Source organism: Perognathus longimembris, chromosome 3 (assembly GCF_023159225.1).
Source record: "Perognathus longimembris pacificus isolate PPM17 chromosome 3, ASM2315922v1, whole genome shotgun sequence".
Classification (NCBI taxonomy): domain Eukaryota; kingdom Metazoa; phylum Chordata; class Mammalia; order Rodentia; family Heteromyidae; genus Perognathus; species Perognathus longimembris.
Window position 1 is genome coordinate 91,319,216 of NC_063163.1, and position 16,542 is coordinate 91,335,757.

General features: G+C 42.7%; 1 protein-coding gene across 3 annotated transcripts in view; it reads left to right on the forward strand.

Annotated features, from left to right (window-relative positions):
* Positions 1-16,542, forward strand: part of Nf2 (NF2, moesin-ezrin-radixin like (MERLIN) tumor suppressor) — a 97,443-nt gene that overhangs the window by 11,629 nt on the left and 69,272 nt on the right. The window lies entirely within an intron of this gene.

Genomic DNA, 16,542 nt, shown 5'->3' on the forward strand with positions numbered 1-16,542 from the left:
GTACTGGGGCTTGAACTCAAGGCCTGAGCACTATCACTGGCTTCTTTTTGCTCAAGGCTAGCACTCTACCATTTGAGCCACAGTGCCACTTCTGGCTTTTTCTATATATATGGTGCTGAGGAATTGAACCCAGGGCTTTGTGTATACGAGGCAAGCACTCTACCACTAGGCCATATTCCCAGAGCCCCCCCCCCCCAGGCTTTCTTTTTAACACAAGAATTATATGTATATATTATATATGTATGTGTGTTTGTGGATGGTTGGATGGATGGATGGGTGGGTGGATAGATAGATATGTATCCTAGAGGCCCTTGACTCCAGTAAAACACATGAAAAGATGCTTTATGTCCAGGATTCCTCATTCCTGGAATCAAAAGATGATTTAGTATTGGCCAAAATGTGGAGAAGCAGGGTGGCAGTTTCTCAGAGTTACCAGTTCCACTAATAGATACCTGCCCAAGAAAAACGAAAACGTGTACAGAGAAACTTGTCTTAGGTATTATCTACCACCTGAAGAATGATTCAAAAAACGTGGTATATCAATACAATGGAATATTATTAGAGACAGACTGTAGATCTGTGGCTGGGGAAAGTAGGTGGAGGCAAAGCAGTAATAGTTAAAGCAAAAAGAAACTTGGAGCTTTCTTTTTGAGTTACTGAAAATGTTCTCTGGGCTGGAAGTATAGCTCAGTGGCAGAGGATGTGCCTAGCATGCTTAAGGTCCTGGGTTCAATCCCTAGTCCTACAGAATAAACAGAAGATATTCTCAAATTGACTGTGGGAATGGTTGAACAGCCTTGTAAGTATGCGAAAAATACTGAATTGTATTGGTTTTTTTTTTTTTTGCCAGTCCTGGGCCTTGAACTCAGGGCCTGAGCACTGTCCCTGGCTTCTTTTTGCTCAAAGCTAGCACTCTGCCATTTGAGCCACAGTACCACTTCTGGCCATTATATATATATATGTGGTGCTGAGGAATTGATCCCAGGGCTTCCTGTATAAGAGCCAAGCACTCTTGCCACTGGGCCATATTCCCAGCCCCCCCCCCCCCTTTTTCTTTTTGCTTTTTAAAGGCACGATCTTGCTATGTAGCTCAGGCTGGCCTTGAACTTGTGATTCTCCTCTACCCCAGCCTCCCAGGTGCTAAGATTGTAGGCATGCACCAAATATGTGAATTATGTCTAAATGAAACTGCCTTTAAAAAGCAATCTTAGGGGGCTGGGAATATGGCCTAGTGGTAGAGTGCTTGCCTCGTATACATGAAGCCTGGGTTCGATTCCTCAGCACTGCATATATAGAAAATGGCCAGAAATGGCGTTGTGGCTCAAGTGGTAGAGTGGTAGACCTGAGCAAAAGAAGCCAGGGACAGTGCTCAGACCTGGAGTTCAGTCCCCAGGACTGGCAAAAAAAAAAGCAACTTTAAATAAAATGTAAGCAATGAGTGTTTACTGGGTTCCCATACAACTTTATGGATACAGAAATTTGAACTTCATGTAATTTTCACAAATAACAAGGATTTTTGTTTTGTTTATTTCATCATTTTACTCTTGGGTCCAGGTAGGCTTGAGTTTGGTTAATAACAGGATAGTTAATTGTATAAAAGCCATAAAAAGGGGCTGGGAATATGGCCTAGTGGTAGAGTGCTTGCCTCATATATGTGAAGCCCTGGGATCAATTCCTCAGCACCATATATATAGAAAAAGCCAGAAGTGGCGCTGTGGCTCAAGTGGTAGAGTGCTAGCCTTGAGCAAAAAGAAGCCAGGGACAGTGGTTAGGCCTTGAGTTCAAGCCCCAGGACTGGTAAAAAAATAAAACAAAAAAGCCAGGGACAGTGTCAGGCAGGCCCTGAGTTCAAGCCACAGGACTGTCCCCTCACCCCCAAAAGCCATAAAAAATGCGAATGGGTGGAATTTGAGTCTCTGTAGAGGACAGGGAACTGTGATTGTCAGCTTCAGAATTGTAGCAGAAACTACCATCTGTCTGTCTGTCTGTCTATCTAGTAATAAGGAATTTTAAAATCTATTTTTTGTTGTTGTTGTTGTTGGTCTTGGAGCTTGAACTCTGGGCCTGGGTGCTGTTCCTGAGCCCTTCAGCTCTAGGCTAGTGTTCTACCACTTGAGCCACAGCACCAACTTCTGGTTTTCTTGTGGTTAGTTGGAGATAAGACTCTCATGGACTTTCCTGCTGGGGCTGGCTTTGAACCAGGATCCTCAGATCTCAGCCTCCTGAGTAGCTAGGATTACAGGCATGAGCCACAGGTGTCCAACTTTAAAATCTTTTTTTTTTTTTTGCCAGTCCTGGGCCTTGGACTCAGGGTCTGAGCACTTTCCTGGCTTCTTTTTGCTCAAGGCTAGTGCTCTACTACTTGAGCCACAGTGCCATTTCTGGCTTTTTCTATATATATGGTGTTGAGGAATCAAACCCAGGGCTTCACGTATGTGAGGCAAGCACTCTACCACTAGGCCATATTCCTAGCCCCTAAAGTCTATGCTTAAGATGTAAAAATCATTCTTAGCTCTCAGATTTTACAAGTGTAGATAGCAGGCTGGATTTGCCCTGTGGGCCATCGTTTAGTGAACTCATATGATCTTAGTATTTGATTTAAGTGTTTTGAAAAAAAATACGGCTCGTAGAAATAAAAGGATTTTGCATGATATTTCTTCATCTATAACTGTGTCAGGAAAATCTCTTCTCTTTCCTTATTTCCTTCCCTTTCTTCTATCCCTTTCCCATCCTTTTCCTCCCCTTATTCTTTCCTTTTTTTTTTTTTGTTTTGTTAGTCCTGGGGGTTGAACTTGGGGCCTGAGCATTGTCCCTGGCTGTTTTTTGCTCAAGGGTAAGCACTCTACCTCTTGAGCCATAGCGCGACTTACGGCTTTTTCTGTATATGTGGTCCTGAGGAATCAAACCCAGGGCTTCATGTGTGCTAGGCAAGGACTCTACCACTAGGCCACATTCCCAGCCCAACTCTCTCCTTTTCCCACCCCTCTTCCCTTTCCCCTCTTCCTTTTCCCTCTCCTTCCCCTCCCTTCTTTTTGTAGGACTGTATAATTCTTTTTTTTTTTTTTTATTGATAGCAGCCCTATGCCATGTAGGATATTTAGCAGATCTTCTGGCCACTACTCACTCGATCACAGTTGTAATTCTTTACCTTTCTCAGTTGTGAAATGTCTTCAGATATTCAGTGTCCCTTGTGGGACCCTCCCTCCCTTCCTGCCCCCCTCCCCCTATTGAGAGCCATTGATTTATAGAAAGGGATTCTAGTAGTGACACTTAGGAAGGCAGAATTATAGTGCAAAGTTTTGTGTTTTTTATTAGCTGATGCTAGATGTACAAAGACATTGTGCTGTGACGTTTCCATATACAGCATACAATGTAAGCTCATCAAGACCCTTCATCCTTTGTACCCTCATTCAACTTTGATCATATTTATCCTCACTTACCCTCTCCAATTGCCTGCCCTCCTCCTCCTGCCTATTTTACTTTCCAGTCATTCATTGGTGCCAGACCTGGGGCTTGGACTCAGGGCCTAAGCACTGTCCCAGGCTTCTCTTTGCTCCTAGCTAGCACCCTACCTCTTGAGCCACAGTGCCACTGCTGGCTTTTTCAGTTTATGTGGTGCCAAGGAATTGAACCCAGGGCTTTGTGCATGCTAGGTAAGTACTCTACTGCTAAGCCATATTCCCAGCCCTCATTTAATTTTTTAATTTTTTTAATGATTTAGTATGTGTTAATTGCACTAAGGGATTTCACCATGGTATTTCAGACTTGGAAAGCCCAGGCTGGCATCAAACTCTTGATTTTCCTATCTGAGCTTCCTGGGTACTGAGATTATAGGCATGCAACACTGCACTTGGACTCAAAGCTTGTTAAACTTCAGTGTTCACACAAATGTCATTGAGATCTTGGAAAATGTAGTCTGACTCTGAGTTCCACAGTGGAACCAAAAAAGGCTGCAGTTGTAATAGGTAATGCAGGTGCTACTGGTCCAGGCACTACATTTTTTTTTTTTTTTTTTTTTTGGCCGTCCTGGGCCTTGGACTCAGGGCCTGAGCACTGTCCCTGGCTTCTTCCCGCTCAAGGCTAGCACTCTGCCACTTGAGCCACAGCGCCGCTTCTGGCCATTTTCTGTATATGTGGTGCTGGGGAATCGAACCTAGGGCCTCGTGTATCCGAGGCAGGCACTCTTGCCGCTAGGCTATATCCCCAGCCCCAGGCACTACATTTTGAAGCAGAGCAATCAGAAAGCACATGGGCTCTGAAGACAGATCTAGGTTTCAATTCCAGCTCAGCCACTTCTGCTTTGGATATGATACATAAGCTCTCTGGGTCACAACTTCCACATCATAAAGTGGGACTAATAGGACTGATCTGGCAGAGAGTTGTTGTAAAGATTTGCCTTATGCTTAGTGCCTGATAGAGTCAAAGGAACTGGAACTGGCCTAAAGCTGAGGCTTGGGTCACCTTGACCACTGTCCTCTTGTGCTTTTTGTCAAGTCATCACATCACTCTGAAACTCAGATTCCATTGGAAACAGTTGGAATACTCTGTTAAAGGAATAGTAGTTCGATTTATGATGAGAGAGTGAATGCTTAGGTGATGAGTCTCCACTCTCCTGCCCTGTTTTCCTGTTGTGTACATTGACCAGGCAAGGTGTTTATTCCAGGAAATGAAGAGAGATGGTCCTTGTGGAACTCTTGGCTGTATTAAGGTCAAATGTTGGTGGCCTTCCAGGAGCCAGTGGTCTTTAGCATATGAGTCATGTTACTTTATGGTAATCAGCTCTGACTTTTTGCCACGGAGATGGGGGGGGAAAACATCTTTCTTGCACTACTTGCTGCATTGCACCATTGGCTTGATGCTCTGGAAGATTTTTCCACTTGAAAGATTTGCTATTTGTCATTTTGAGAAAGTGGATGCTGAATGTAATTTGCCAGGAGGCTAAACGGTTATATTATTTCTTATCTAGACTGGAATTTTACTCTAATAATTCAATCTATCAGTAAAAAGAGCCAAATATGAAAGATTTTTCAAAGTTGACTTATAGGAGATTCTAATACCATTTTTACATTGAAAACAGTTTCCACTCTTAGTTGGCACCCTGGTGATTTCACTATGGGGGTCAAATGCCAACAGCAGTCATTCCTGTGGACAATTGGACATAAGTTGTCCTTCATAGAAGGAGCTTCTGAAAGGGGAAAATGGAGAAGTCCCATAGGCTGGCTGGTGGATGGCATGGGAATCACTGCTCAGGTCTAGAACACAGATAGACAGGTGAACATTGAGCATGCACATGTTTGTGAAGAGGCTTGAAGAAGGAAGCAGGATGGGCTCTGGCTAGAGCTGCTATCCCCTGGTGTACCAGCTAGCAGTGATCAAGACTATTTTGTGGAAATGGAGATCCTCACAGGTTAAGGAGCCTGCATAAGGTCTCAGCTTCTATCCTCGTGTGTGTGTGTGTGTGTGTGTGTGTGTGTGTGTGTGTGTGTGTGTGTGTGTTGGAGCTTGAACTCAGGGCCTTGGGCACTGTCCCTGAGCTGCTGTGTTTAAGGCTAGCACTCTACCATTTGCCACAGCTCCACTTCTGGCTTTTTTGGTAGTTTATTGGAGGTAAGAATGTCACAGACTTTCTCACCTGGACTGGCCTGGAACCAGGATCCTCAGATTTCAGCTTCTTTAGTAGCTAGGATTACAGGTGTGAGCTGCTGGCACTTAGCTTAGCCACAGTCTATTCTGAAAGAGAAGGAAGATGGGGATGTGGGATTTGGTAACGAGAGAGTAGGTGGAACTGATCATTTACAGTCACATGCCACTTAATGACATTTCAGTCAACAATGGGTTCCTTTATGGTGGTGGGCCCATAGCTTCTATTGGAGCTGGAAAGTTTCTACTGCCTAGTTTTTTTTTTTTTTGGTTTGGTTTGGTTTTTGTTGCCAGTCCTGGAGCTTGAACTCAGGGCCTGAGCACTGTCTCTGGCTTCAGCGCCACTTCTGGCTTTTTATATATATATGTGGTGCTGAGGAATCGAACCCAGGGTTTTCATGTATACGAGACGAGCACTTTACCACTAGGCCATATTCCCAGCCCCCCTAGTATTTTTTTTCACTTCTCTTTTTTTTTTTTTGGCCAGTCCTGGGCCTTGGACTCAGGGCCTGAACACTGAACACTGTCCCTGGCTTCCTTTTTGCTCAAGGCTAGCACTCTGCCACTTGAGCCACAGCGCCACTTCTGGCTGTTTTCTGTATATGTGGTGCTGGGGAATCGAACCCAGGGCCTCACCTATACGAGGCAAGCTCTCTCGCCACTAGGCCATATCCCCAGCCCCCCTAGTATTTTTTTTAATTACATGTTTCTTATGTAGAGAAGACTATATCTACTTATAGTTACCATTGTGTTACAGTTGCCTCAGTTATATACTGTATTCAGTGCATTCAGTATAGTAACATACTGTGTACAGGCTTGTATCCTCAGAGCCACAGGCTATGCTGCATAGAATAGACTAGGCGTGTGGCAGGCTGTACCACCAAAGTTAGGGTTTGGGAATGGTCTGTGATGTTGATGGAGTTGCATAATGATTCATTGCTTAGAAAGGATCTGTCCTTAAGCAATGTGTGACTAATTTAACAGCCAATAGTGCCTACAATGGCTTTCTTGAATCTCACATTGAAACTTTCAAGAAGATGAGGCAAGTCTTATCTTTCTAGCTTCATATTCCTAGTCAGGAAGCTCGAGGCAGCACAGCCTAGTAGGTATGGGCATGGATATGAACATGGACTTGTGTTGATCCCTGCCACTGCCTCTGGTGAGACGGGCAAACCTTACAGAAGTTCCCTGGCCTTTTCCTCATCTATAAAATGGGAATTGTGATTGTTCCTACGTAGGCTTGTTACTGGAATTAAAATGGAGTTATTATTGGTAAAGCAATTAGCTAGCACAAGGCAAGTGGCCTGTAATGGTTGTTACAGAGAAAGAAGGAAGCACAGAGCCACTCATTATTCCTCATATCCACAAGGCCTATATACTTGTATACCTATATACTCTAAGTATATACCTGTCTACTTCCTCATACACTCTTGCTCTGAGTTGTCCTCCTTATTGTTCTTTCTAAGCACTGTGCACACTGCCACACCTTTGTATAACTTCTTCCCTGTGCCTTAAATGCCCTTCTCACTTGTCACCTGGAGAGGTTCCCACTTTCCTCCTAAGCTCTGTTCTATGCTTTCTTCCTCTTTTTTTGGCCCCTGTCACACAGCTGCTAAGGGATGAACCAGGACACATCTCTCTCTTCAGTTAGCTCTTTTCACCACACTGTGCCACCCAAATAGAAAGATCAAAGTAGAAAAAGAGAGGAAAGGTTGTAACCTTTTTTTTTTTTTTTGGCCAGTCCTGGGCCTTGAGCTCTGGGCCTGGGCACTGTCTCTGAGCTCCTTTTGCTCAAGGCTAGGCCTCTACCACTTGAGCTACATACAATACCATTTCTAGCTTTTTCTGTGATTAATTGGAGATAAGAGTCTCATGAAATTTCCTGCCTGAGCTGGATTTGAACCGAGATCCTCAAAGCTCAGCCTCCTGAGTAGCTAGGATTACATGCAATGAGGTACCAGTGTCCAGCTTGGTTATGAACTTCTTCCTTTTTGGGAGGGGGGTCAGTCATGGGGCTTAAACTCTGGGCCTGGGTGCTGTTCCTGAGCTCTTCAGATCAAGGCTATTTCTCTGCCACTTGAGCCACAGCACCACTTCGAATTTTCTGGTGGTTTATTGGAGATTAGAGTCTCACAGACTTTCTTGCCTGGGCTGGCTTTTTTGGCCAGTCCTGGGCCTTGAACTCAGGGCCTGAGCACTGTCCCTGGCTTCTTTTTCTCAAGGCTAGCACTGTATCACTTGAGCCACAGTGCCACTTCTGGTCGTTTTCTATATATGTGGTGCTAAGGAATTGAACCCAGGGCTCCATGTATACGAGGCAAACACTCTTGCCACTAGGCCATATTCCCAGCCCGTTGGGCTAGTTTTGAACAGTGGCGATCTGGTGGCGATTATCAGAACTCAGCCTCCTGTGTAGCTAGGATCGCAGGCATGAGCTACATGCCTGGATCTGGTTATAAACTTCCTTTGGAGAGAGTGTAAGTGTTTGGTAAACAGAAAAAAAAAAAAGAAAGTGGAAAGAAAAGACCTTTCAAAGGACTTCCTATATGACAGCCATTTGCATGTGACATTATTTTATTTTGCACTTGGTGTAAGATATCATCTCAAAACCATTTGTGAACTTGCCAGAGGCTTAAATTTTGCTGGGTAATGACATGACTAACAACTGCTACATTGCTTTGGTGTCTAGTTTGTCTTTTTGAGTCCCATGGACATTTTCTATAAGTGTATCTTTTACAGTTGCCCATAATCTGCTTGGAACTTTTTGCCTTTGGCCTAAAATGAAGCTTGCTTTTCAAGAGATAAGAATTTTCTTTTCTTTTTTTTTTGCCAGTCCTGGGCCTTGGACTCAGGGCCTGAGTACTGTCCCTGGCTTCCTTTTGCTCAAGGCTAGCACTCTGCCACTTGAGCCACAGCGCCACTTCCGGCCATTTTCTATATATGTGGTGCTGGGGAATCGAACCCAGGGCTTCATGTATACGAGGCAAGCACTCTTGCCACTAGGCCATATCCCTAGCCCGAGATAAGAATTTTCTAGTTGCATATTTCACATGCTTTGTGGCCAGAACGGTCTTCCCCTGTATTCGTCCAGTGTCCTTTTATCATATTCTATGTGTCCCCCAAATAACCGTTGTCTCACATCTCTCTTCTGAGACCCGTTTGTCTACTTTGAAAAGTTCACCAGTGCATCTATTCAAAACACATTGTTTCATATTCCTTAACTCACTCTTTCTAGGCTGAGAATGTGGCTTAGTGCTTGCCTAGCATGCATGAAGCCCTGGGTTTGAGTCATCAGAACCACATAAACAGAAAAAGCCATAAGTGGCGCTGTGGCTCACGTGGTAGAGTGCTAGCCTTGGGCAAAAAGAAGCTCAGGGACAGTGCTCAGGCCCTGACTCCCAAGCCCCAGGACTGGCCAAAAAAAAAAAAAAAAAAATCTTTTAACTCCCTTTCTGTCTCTGCCCTACAGTTCACTTAGTAGCAGCCCATATTTAAAGCATTGGCACACATTTCTGAATAGTGAGAGGAAAGGCTTTCTCAGTTGCTCATCATTTAATTGGAAAATACAGGGCACCCATGGAAACAAAATAGAGAGATATAGCAGTGAGCGTCTACGGCCATACCACCCTGAACGCGCCTGATCTCAAAATGGAGAGATATATGAAGATAGCTAACTAGCTAGCTCGAGTGTGCAGTGTGCTGTTGTTAAGAGGAGTTACCGCTCACCATGCAGTGGGTGAGCAGGGGATATGGCTTGAGCAAAAGCAGTGGGTGGGAATCCTGTGGTTTTAGGGGTGTATGTGTGCTTGATGTGGTAGGTTGAATGTTGGGGCCCTATGAAGGCCAGGTCAAGGAGCTTGTGTTTATGTCAGATGCAATAGGGAACTCTGATGTTTTTATCAGGAACATAATAAAGTGGTTAGCGTGCAGAGCAATTTGGAATGTTTGGGGTCAGGGAGTGAAGAGTTTGGGAGTCTAAACACCTGCCACGTGTGTGGACCTTGGACATATCATTCCCCTTCCTTCCATTTCTTCATCTGGAAAAAGGGAGAAGAAAAATTCAATATCAAAGGCTTTCAGCTTCAACATTGTATCTTAGGTGACTGAGGCAGAGGAAATTTTCACTCCCTCCCTCCCTTCCTTCCTTCTCCTTTTATTCCTCTTCTCCTCTTTCCCTTTGTTCTGCTTTGCTTTCAAGACAGGGTCTCACTATGTAGCTCAGCTTGGTTTGGAACTGTGATTCTGCCTCAGCCACCTGATTTGGTGGGATTACAGGTGTGAACTACTATCTACTATTCTCTTCCTTTCTCCTCATTTCCTTCTCAGGTAGAAAGTCAGCTCAGGATTTGAGCACATAAATGTAAGAAAAATCTGCCAAAGGACAGGAGGATATTGTTCTGGTAATAAGGCCTAGAGTCCAGAAGGGGTCTGGGAATAGCCTGTCACTGCCACCTGCTCCCAAGTGATCTTGTGTCTTTAAACCTTAGTTTCAGAATGTGTAAAATGAGAGCAATGCTTTATCACTCTTATAAGGTGGTTTAGATATGAGTGAGGTAGATCTGTGCAGGCACTGGGTCTAGTACCTGGCCCTTAGTAAGCATTTAGTAATAAGCATGTTAGCATGTCATGTATTGGGAAGGTGGGAAAAAGGAGGAAAAGTCTTGCTGGAAGCAATATGAACTTTCTCTACTAATCTCTATTTTTTTTTGTCTTCTTCAGATTATCTGTGCCTTTATAATTATAGGTCCTCTAAATTCTGTTATTTGTCTAAACACAAAGAAACCTACCCTGTGCCAAATTTCGGCTAAGGATTTTTTTTGAATGTGTAATACTTTGATCTTAAGCTTGATGTCTGCTATGATAAGCAGGATTTTTTTCTCTCTTTTTCTTTTTTTCCCCCTTATTGTCAAAGTGAAGTACAGAGGAGTTACAGTTTCATATGTAAGGCAGTGAGTACATTTCTTGTTGAACTTGTTACCTCCTCCCTGATTTCCCCCTTTCCCCCCCCTATGAATTGTACAGTCAATTTACACCAAATGATTTTGTAAGTATTGCTTTTGGAATTTGTCTTTTTATCCTTTGTCTCTCGATTTTGATATTCCCTTTCCCTTCCTTAATTCTAATACACATATATACAGTATACAGGGTACTCAGATGAGATACATTGATAGCGGGGCACAACCACAGAAAGAGGATACAAGAGAAGCAAAAGAAAAAAAAATAGCTATGGTTTCACGATAAGCAGAATTCTTTTCCACAGCTATTCTCTATTCTTTTGTCCCTAACGTTTCATTTTAACATTGTTCATTTTTTATTTTTGATGTCTTCTCCAACTCATACTAGTTCTGCATTGCTGTCCAAGATCATTTTTGGTGGCTGTCTCAATTTTAATTTCAGTTAAAACATTTTAAGTTTAAAGCATGTAAAACTGAGTTTCCTCAGAGCTTTTTAACAGGCTGGTGATGAGGCTTCTGGGGTTTGTTACAGGATGAAATGTTCTATCTTCTTGTCTATCCTTTGTCTCATTTACATTTTTTCTCTTGCCAGTCCTGGTGCTTGAACTTAGGGCCTGAGCACTGTCCCTGGCTTCTTTTTGCTCAAGGCTAGCACTCTACCACTTGAGCCACAGTGCCCCTTCTGGCTTTTTCTATATATGTGGTGCTGAGGGCTTCGTGTATGTGAGGCAAGCACTCTACCCCTAGGCCATATTCCCAGCTCCTGTCTTATTTAAATTCTAAACCCACATTTTTTTCTGATATTTTTATTCTACAAAAAAAAGTGTATTTTTTACTAAACCATTACTGACTTCAAAGGAAAGAGTCTTCACTCAAATGTCACGACCGGCCCTGACACTCAAGTGCTTGTCCTGGTTGAGGAGTCACTGTGCCACCACTAGGTGGCGTCAAAGCACCTTGTTTCCAAAGACAGTGGCCCTTTTTCTCTCAGATCTTTCTCTTACTGTTCCATTTTGCTTCTTGGCCAAATTTGGCCTAGCTTTGTAATTTCACAGAAAATCTCTGTTGGTTAGGTTGCTATGGCTTTCCAATTCACCTCACAAGCTTGAGTTTCCTCCTAGCAGTAGTTTTCATAGTTTGATTTCCAGTAAATCTTAAAACAAACTCAGAGTAGTTACTAAACTTATCTGAACTGATCTGTGGTTTTATATTCTCCAACAGTACATTTACCTGCGATCTTTCTCATGTTGATTTTGAGATTAAATCAGTCTCATAAAGACTTAAAGCCCACAGTCCATAGTTGTTCTCATCTAGCTGTGGAATTTTTTATTTATTTAATTTTTACCAGTCCTAGTGTGCTCAACACCTATACTTTCTAGTCCATTAAAGTCAGTACTATGAGCAGTAGTGATTGAGAAACCTAATGTGTCAAGCTAGAAACAGCCTCAAAATGCTTACATTTCTTTGCAGGCTGGAGTCTGGTACTGCTTGAGCTAGTTTATATGACTGAATCATGGATTGTGTGTGTGTGCGTGCATGCTTTATTGTGCTGGAAGCATTTTTATTTTCGAGGGTGGGTTTTTAGGAACAGAACCCAGGGATCCAGGGCCTAATGGATGCCAAGATTATACTTTACCTTTTTTTTGAAGAAATATATTTTTACATATAAACTATAAATTTTATAATGTCCAGGGTAGAAATCTCTTAGATAATACCTTGTCATGGGTTATGTTTAATAGTTAGTTATTTTTTTTAATTTGTTTTGTTTTTGTTGCCAGTCCTGGGGCGTGGACTCAGGGCCTGAGCACTGTCCCTGGCTTCTTTTTGCTCAAGGCTAGCACTCTGCCACTTGAGCCACAGCATCACTTATGGCCGTTTTCGATATATGTGGTGCTGAGGAATCGAACCCAGGGCTTCATGTATATGAGGCGAGCACTTTACCACTAGGCCATATTCCCAGCCCTATTTTTGTTTGTTTATTGAGACAAGGTCTTACCATACAGCCCAGGCTGGCGTTGAACTCATAATCCTTTGCCTCTGTCTCCCAAACTGGATTATTGACATGGATTATAGGCACGTGTCACCACACTCAGCTGAATAGTCTGCTAGTTTTGCCTGATGTTCAGGCATTTGAAATTTAGCTTTGTGTTTCATTCTGACTGAATTTTCTGTTTGCTATTTGTAGCTCCATGTAGAAATTTTATTTTCTGTATTTCAAACTCTTGAATCATTGATAATTACTGATTTATCAACAGCATGCTATTTGCTAAAAACTTGTACTTTTCAGTGGCATTATAATTAGCATTTTTGTTACGTTAGGAAGTTGATTGTTATACAGTTAAATCTTGATTGTTAGAGATAGGGAACATGATAGCAGACCCCAAATAAGAGAAAGAATGTAGAAACCACACATAAATGATGCATTATTGTCATTTACATCCCTAAAATGGTTTTTAAGATAGTGATGTCAAAGGAGTAACAGAAAATTATTACAGGAATTGGAAAAAAAAAAAGCTCTGTGCAGTTTATACACATCTTCTCAAGCATAGTCTCAGAGGGTGGTATTAATTTTGAAAGACCACTTGATGATTGCAGAAACTGAGCCCAAAGAGGTTAAGTGATTTACTCAACACAGCGGGCTGGGGTGTTTTATGGCTATTTGACGGCACTGTGATTGATCTCATGTTGTGAGCTACGTACCACAGTTAGAGGTTGTCTTCTTTGCTGTGGAGGCAGTTGTCTTGCTGTTACATGTTGTAGCAGGGTAATTGTATTGTTTCTCTTTGCTTTGTCATCTGTCAGCTGATTTTGAAACAAGTACATCTCTTTATTCACAGCATCCTAGGATCTGGGGTTGCATGGGGCACAGATTTACAGATGAAGTTGCTGAGGCTTATATGAATAATGAGGTTCACTTAAGTCATAAGCTTGTGTGTGACCAGGGGGAGTCCAGGATTCATATCTTCCCTTGGGTTCCCTTAGGGTCCCATAACTGGAGCAGGGAAGATACCAGAAGCTGCTGACATCAAGACCTTTCCCCCCCTAAAACACTAAGTCATTTTGTTTCAAAAGATTAAGACTTAGCAGAGTTTAAAAACCTCCATTTTGTGACTTCCCAAGGTGCTATGATTTGTTTCTTCCCAGTCTCTTTTTGTTCTGTGGAGATTTTCCCCCTTTTGTTCTTTGAGATTTAGATTTATTTGCCAAGGCATTTTTAAGAGAGAGGGAATCGGTATGTGTCACCAAAGGGGGAAAATATATATATATGTTAAAGCCTGGTTATGCAATTAGAATTTTAATAAGAAGTGTCATAAATTCTAGCTTCGTTGCAGTCATTACTAACAAGCCTGCTCTGCTCAGAAGCGTCTTCTAATCATCATCATCATCATCATCATCATCATCATCAACATCACCAGCCAACTGCAAGCATTTGTGGAGTGTCCTCAGATTGTATAGCCTTATGTGGGTTCTAGGAGGCTTACAGTGTGTGTGTGTGTGTGTGTGTGTGTGTGTGTGTGTGTGTGTGTGTGTGTGTCAAGTGTTGAATGAGTCCTGTGTGCTGTTGTGGGGGAGGGTACAAGGGCAGTGATGAGATGAACCAATGGATCTTTGAATGGCAGCAGTAGCCTTGCTGAGTTGGCAGTGCATAGGCTGCGCTGTAACAAGGTGATTAATTGGTTGAAGGAGGGAGGAAGCAATTGGTGCCTAGCCTTGAAACCAATAATTTAAACAGATTGGGCATAATAATGGAGATGTTTGGAGTTCTGGAAGAGGAGAATTAATTGCCTTTGTTGATTATGACAGAAACTGACAGGACAGGACACTGGAATTGGTTTTCTTGTTTTTTTGTTTTTTTGTCTGTTGTGGGGCTTGAACTCAGGGCCTGAGGACTGTCCCTGAGCTCTTCAGCTCAAGGCTAGTGCTCTACCACTTGAGCCACAGTGCCACTTTGTTTTTGGTGGTTAATTGGAGATAAGAGTCTCACAGACTTGCCTGCCTGGGCTAGCTTTGAACTGAGATCCTCAGATCTCAGCCTCCTGAGTAGCTAGGATTACAGGCATGAGCCACCAGCGACTGGCTTCTTGGTTGTTTTTATTTTTTATTCTTTTGTAAAGAGGAGGTTTAGGTTTGGATCTCACCCAGCTTTTGATGAAGGATACAGGATTTAGGATTGGCAGAGCAGAGCAAACAAATACCTCTTTCTGTGTTTGTATATGTCTCTCTCTCTGATCTTGTTTCTATTTAGAGGCTCCCTTTTTCCTTCCCATTGAGAAGTAATGCCTGTGTAGGAGTGGTGTATTCTATAATTGCAAAAGGAAACAGCAGGCTGTTTTTTTTTTTTTTTTTTCAGTTTAAATTCACGAGATGGAAGAACTTGATTTTATGGTGTGGTGATTCTATATCCCAAGTCAGAGAGTTTAGGCATTGCATTGGTATTACTACACGTTCTAAACCTTCAGTGGTTAATTACACTAGATTTTAGTGGCATTCATTATTCGCTCACTGCACAGCAAAATAATTTTTTTATACCTTTTTGAGGAGATGTTGCTGGGGATCAAATATATTAGGCCAGTGCTATCCTACAGAACCACATCCTCAGCCCCTGTAACTCTTTCTATTGTGTCTATACTCCAAATCAAAGCATTTGATATCTATTTTTTTTCCAAACACAATAAAAGATGTATTTAGATACAGATCTTCACATGAGTACCTTAAGTTCTCAGGTCTTTTATAAATCTATTCTCACAGGCCAGTTCGCACTGCAGAAGTCATACAGGGATAAATATGGAGTGGGGAAATCAGAGCCACCCTTGGTTTTTCCCTTTCTGAAATAATAGCAAATGTGGGCACACTCCCTGAGCCCGGGGAGGCACAGTTCCTTCTGGTGTGGGAGGGGGCGAACCTTTGGACAGTTTTTATGGCAAATGTTAGGGCAGCTTGTGAGCTAATTAGAAGAAACTCTGATAAATGAGTGCCAGATTTGCCAGATTCACCAGTTCTCTTTCATCCTTGGAATTGATAGGTAGGCAAATATAGCATTGCTTGTGTAGCTGGTAATTGAAGCCCCCTGTCCCCCCATCTCTTTGATATATGAGTATTGCTTCTTTCTTAGCTTTTTCTGCATCAAGTCATCTGTAAAGCCCAAATTTCTCGGGGGGCGGGGAGGGGTCTAGTTTTTAAGCATTTGACATCCAGTAGCCAGATTGCTTTCACTTTGTTTAGGGAGTTGTCCTTGTTTTGCTGTGGCTTTCCCCAACATGTGGCTGGTTCCTTCTTACCCTGCAGTGTGGTATCAGCAAGCACAAAAGGCTTGATTGTCAGTGACTACATGGCCCAAAGAAAATGCCATGTGAAAACTGACAAAGTCAAAACAAATGGTAGTTACAGGGTTTCGGGAGAACCCTGACCAACCCTAAGATGGCTGTCAGCTGAAGATATTCATGAAGTTTCCCAGGTTAATAGACCCCAATCAGCCCTGCAGGTTACTCGTGCCATTTGCTTCTTATAACTGAAAAAGTACTGCATCCTCACTATGTTCCTGCTGCGAAGGCTAAGTGCTTAGCGCTATTTACTTAAAACATTCTAGGCTGATAAATGACAAGTACTTCACTCTGGGTAAAGCTCATAAATTCAGCCCCTACCAAAAATAACAAACAGACAGCACTTAGTCCTGTTTATAAAGTTCATGTGCATCTATCTTTGATACAAGTGCAAGTATATATCTATGAAATTGCACTGCAGCCTCTTAAAGTCACAGGAAAAAAAGCACAGGCACAGAGCCCAATAGCATCAGGGTTGCAAAACACCCCCAAGACTCTCCCCCTGAAGGGCACGTGGAGGACAGGCCTGCCTTCCACTGAGTCCAGATTTCTGCTCCTCCCTGCAAACCACCTTTCTCTCTCCCTTCACCTCCTTTTCTCTCTGCAGAATGAACATCTGCCCCTTA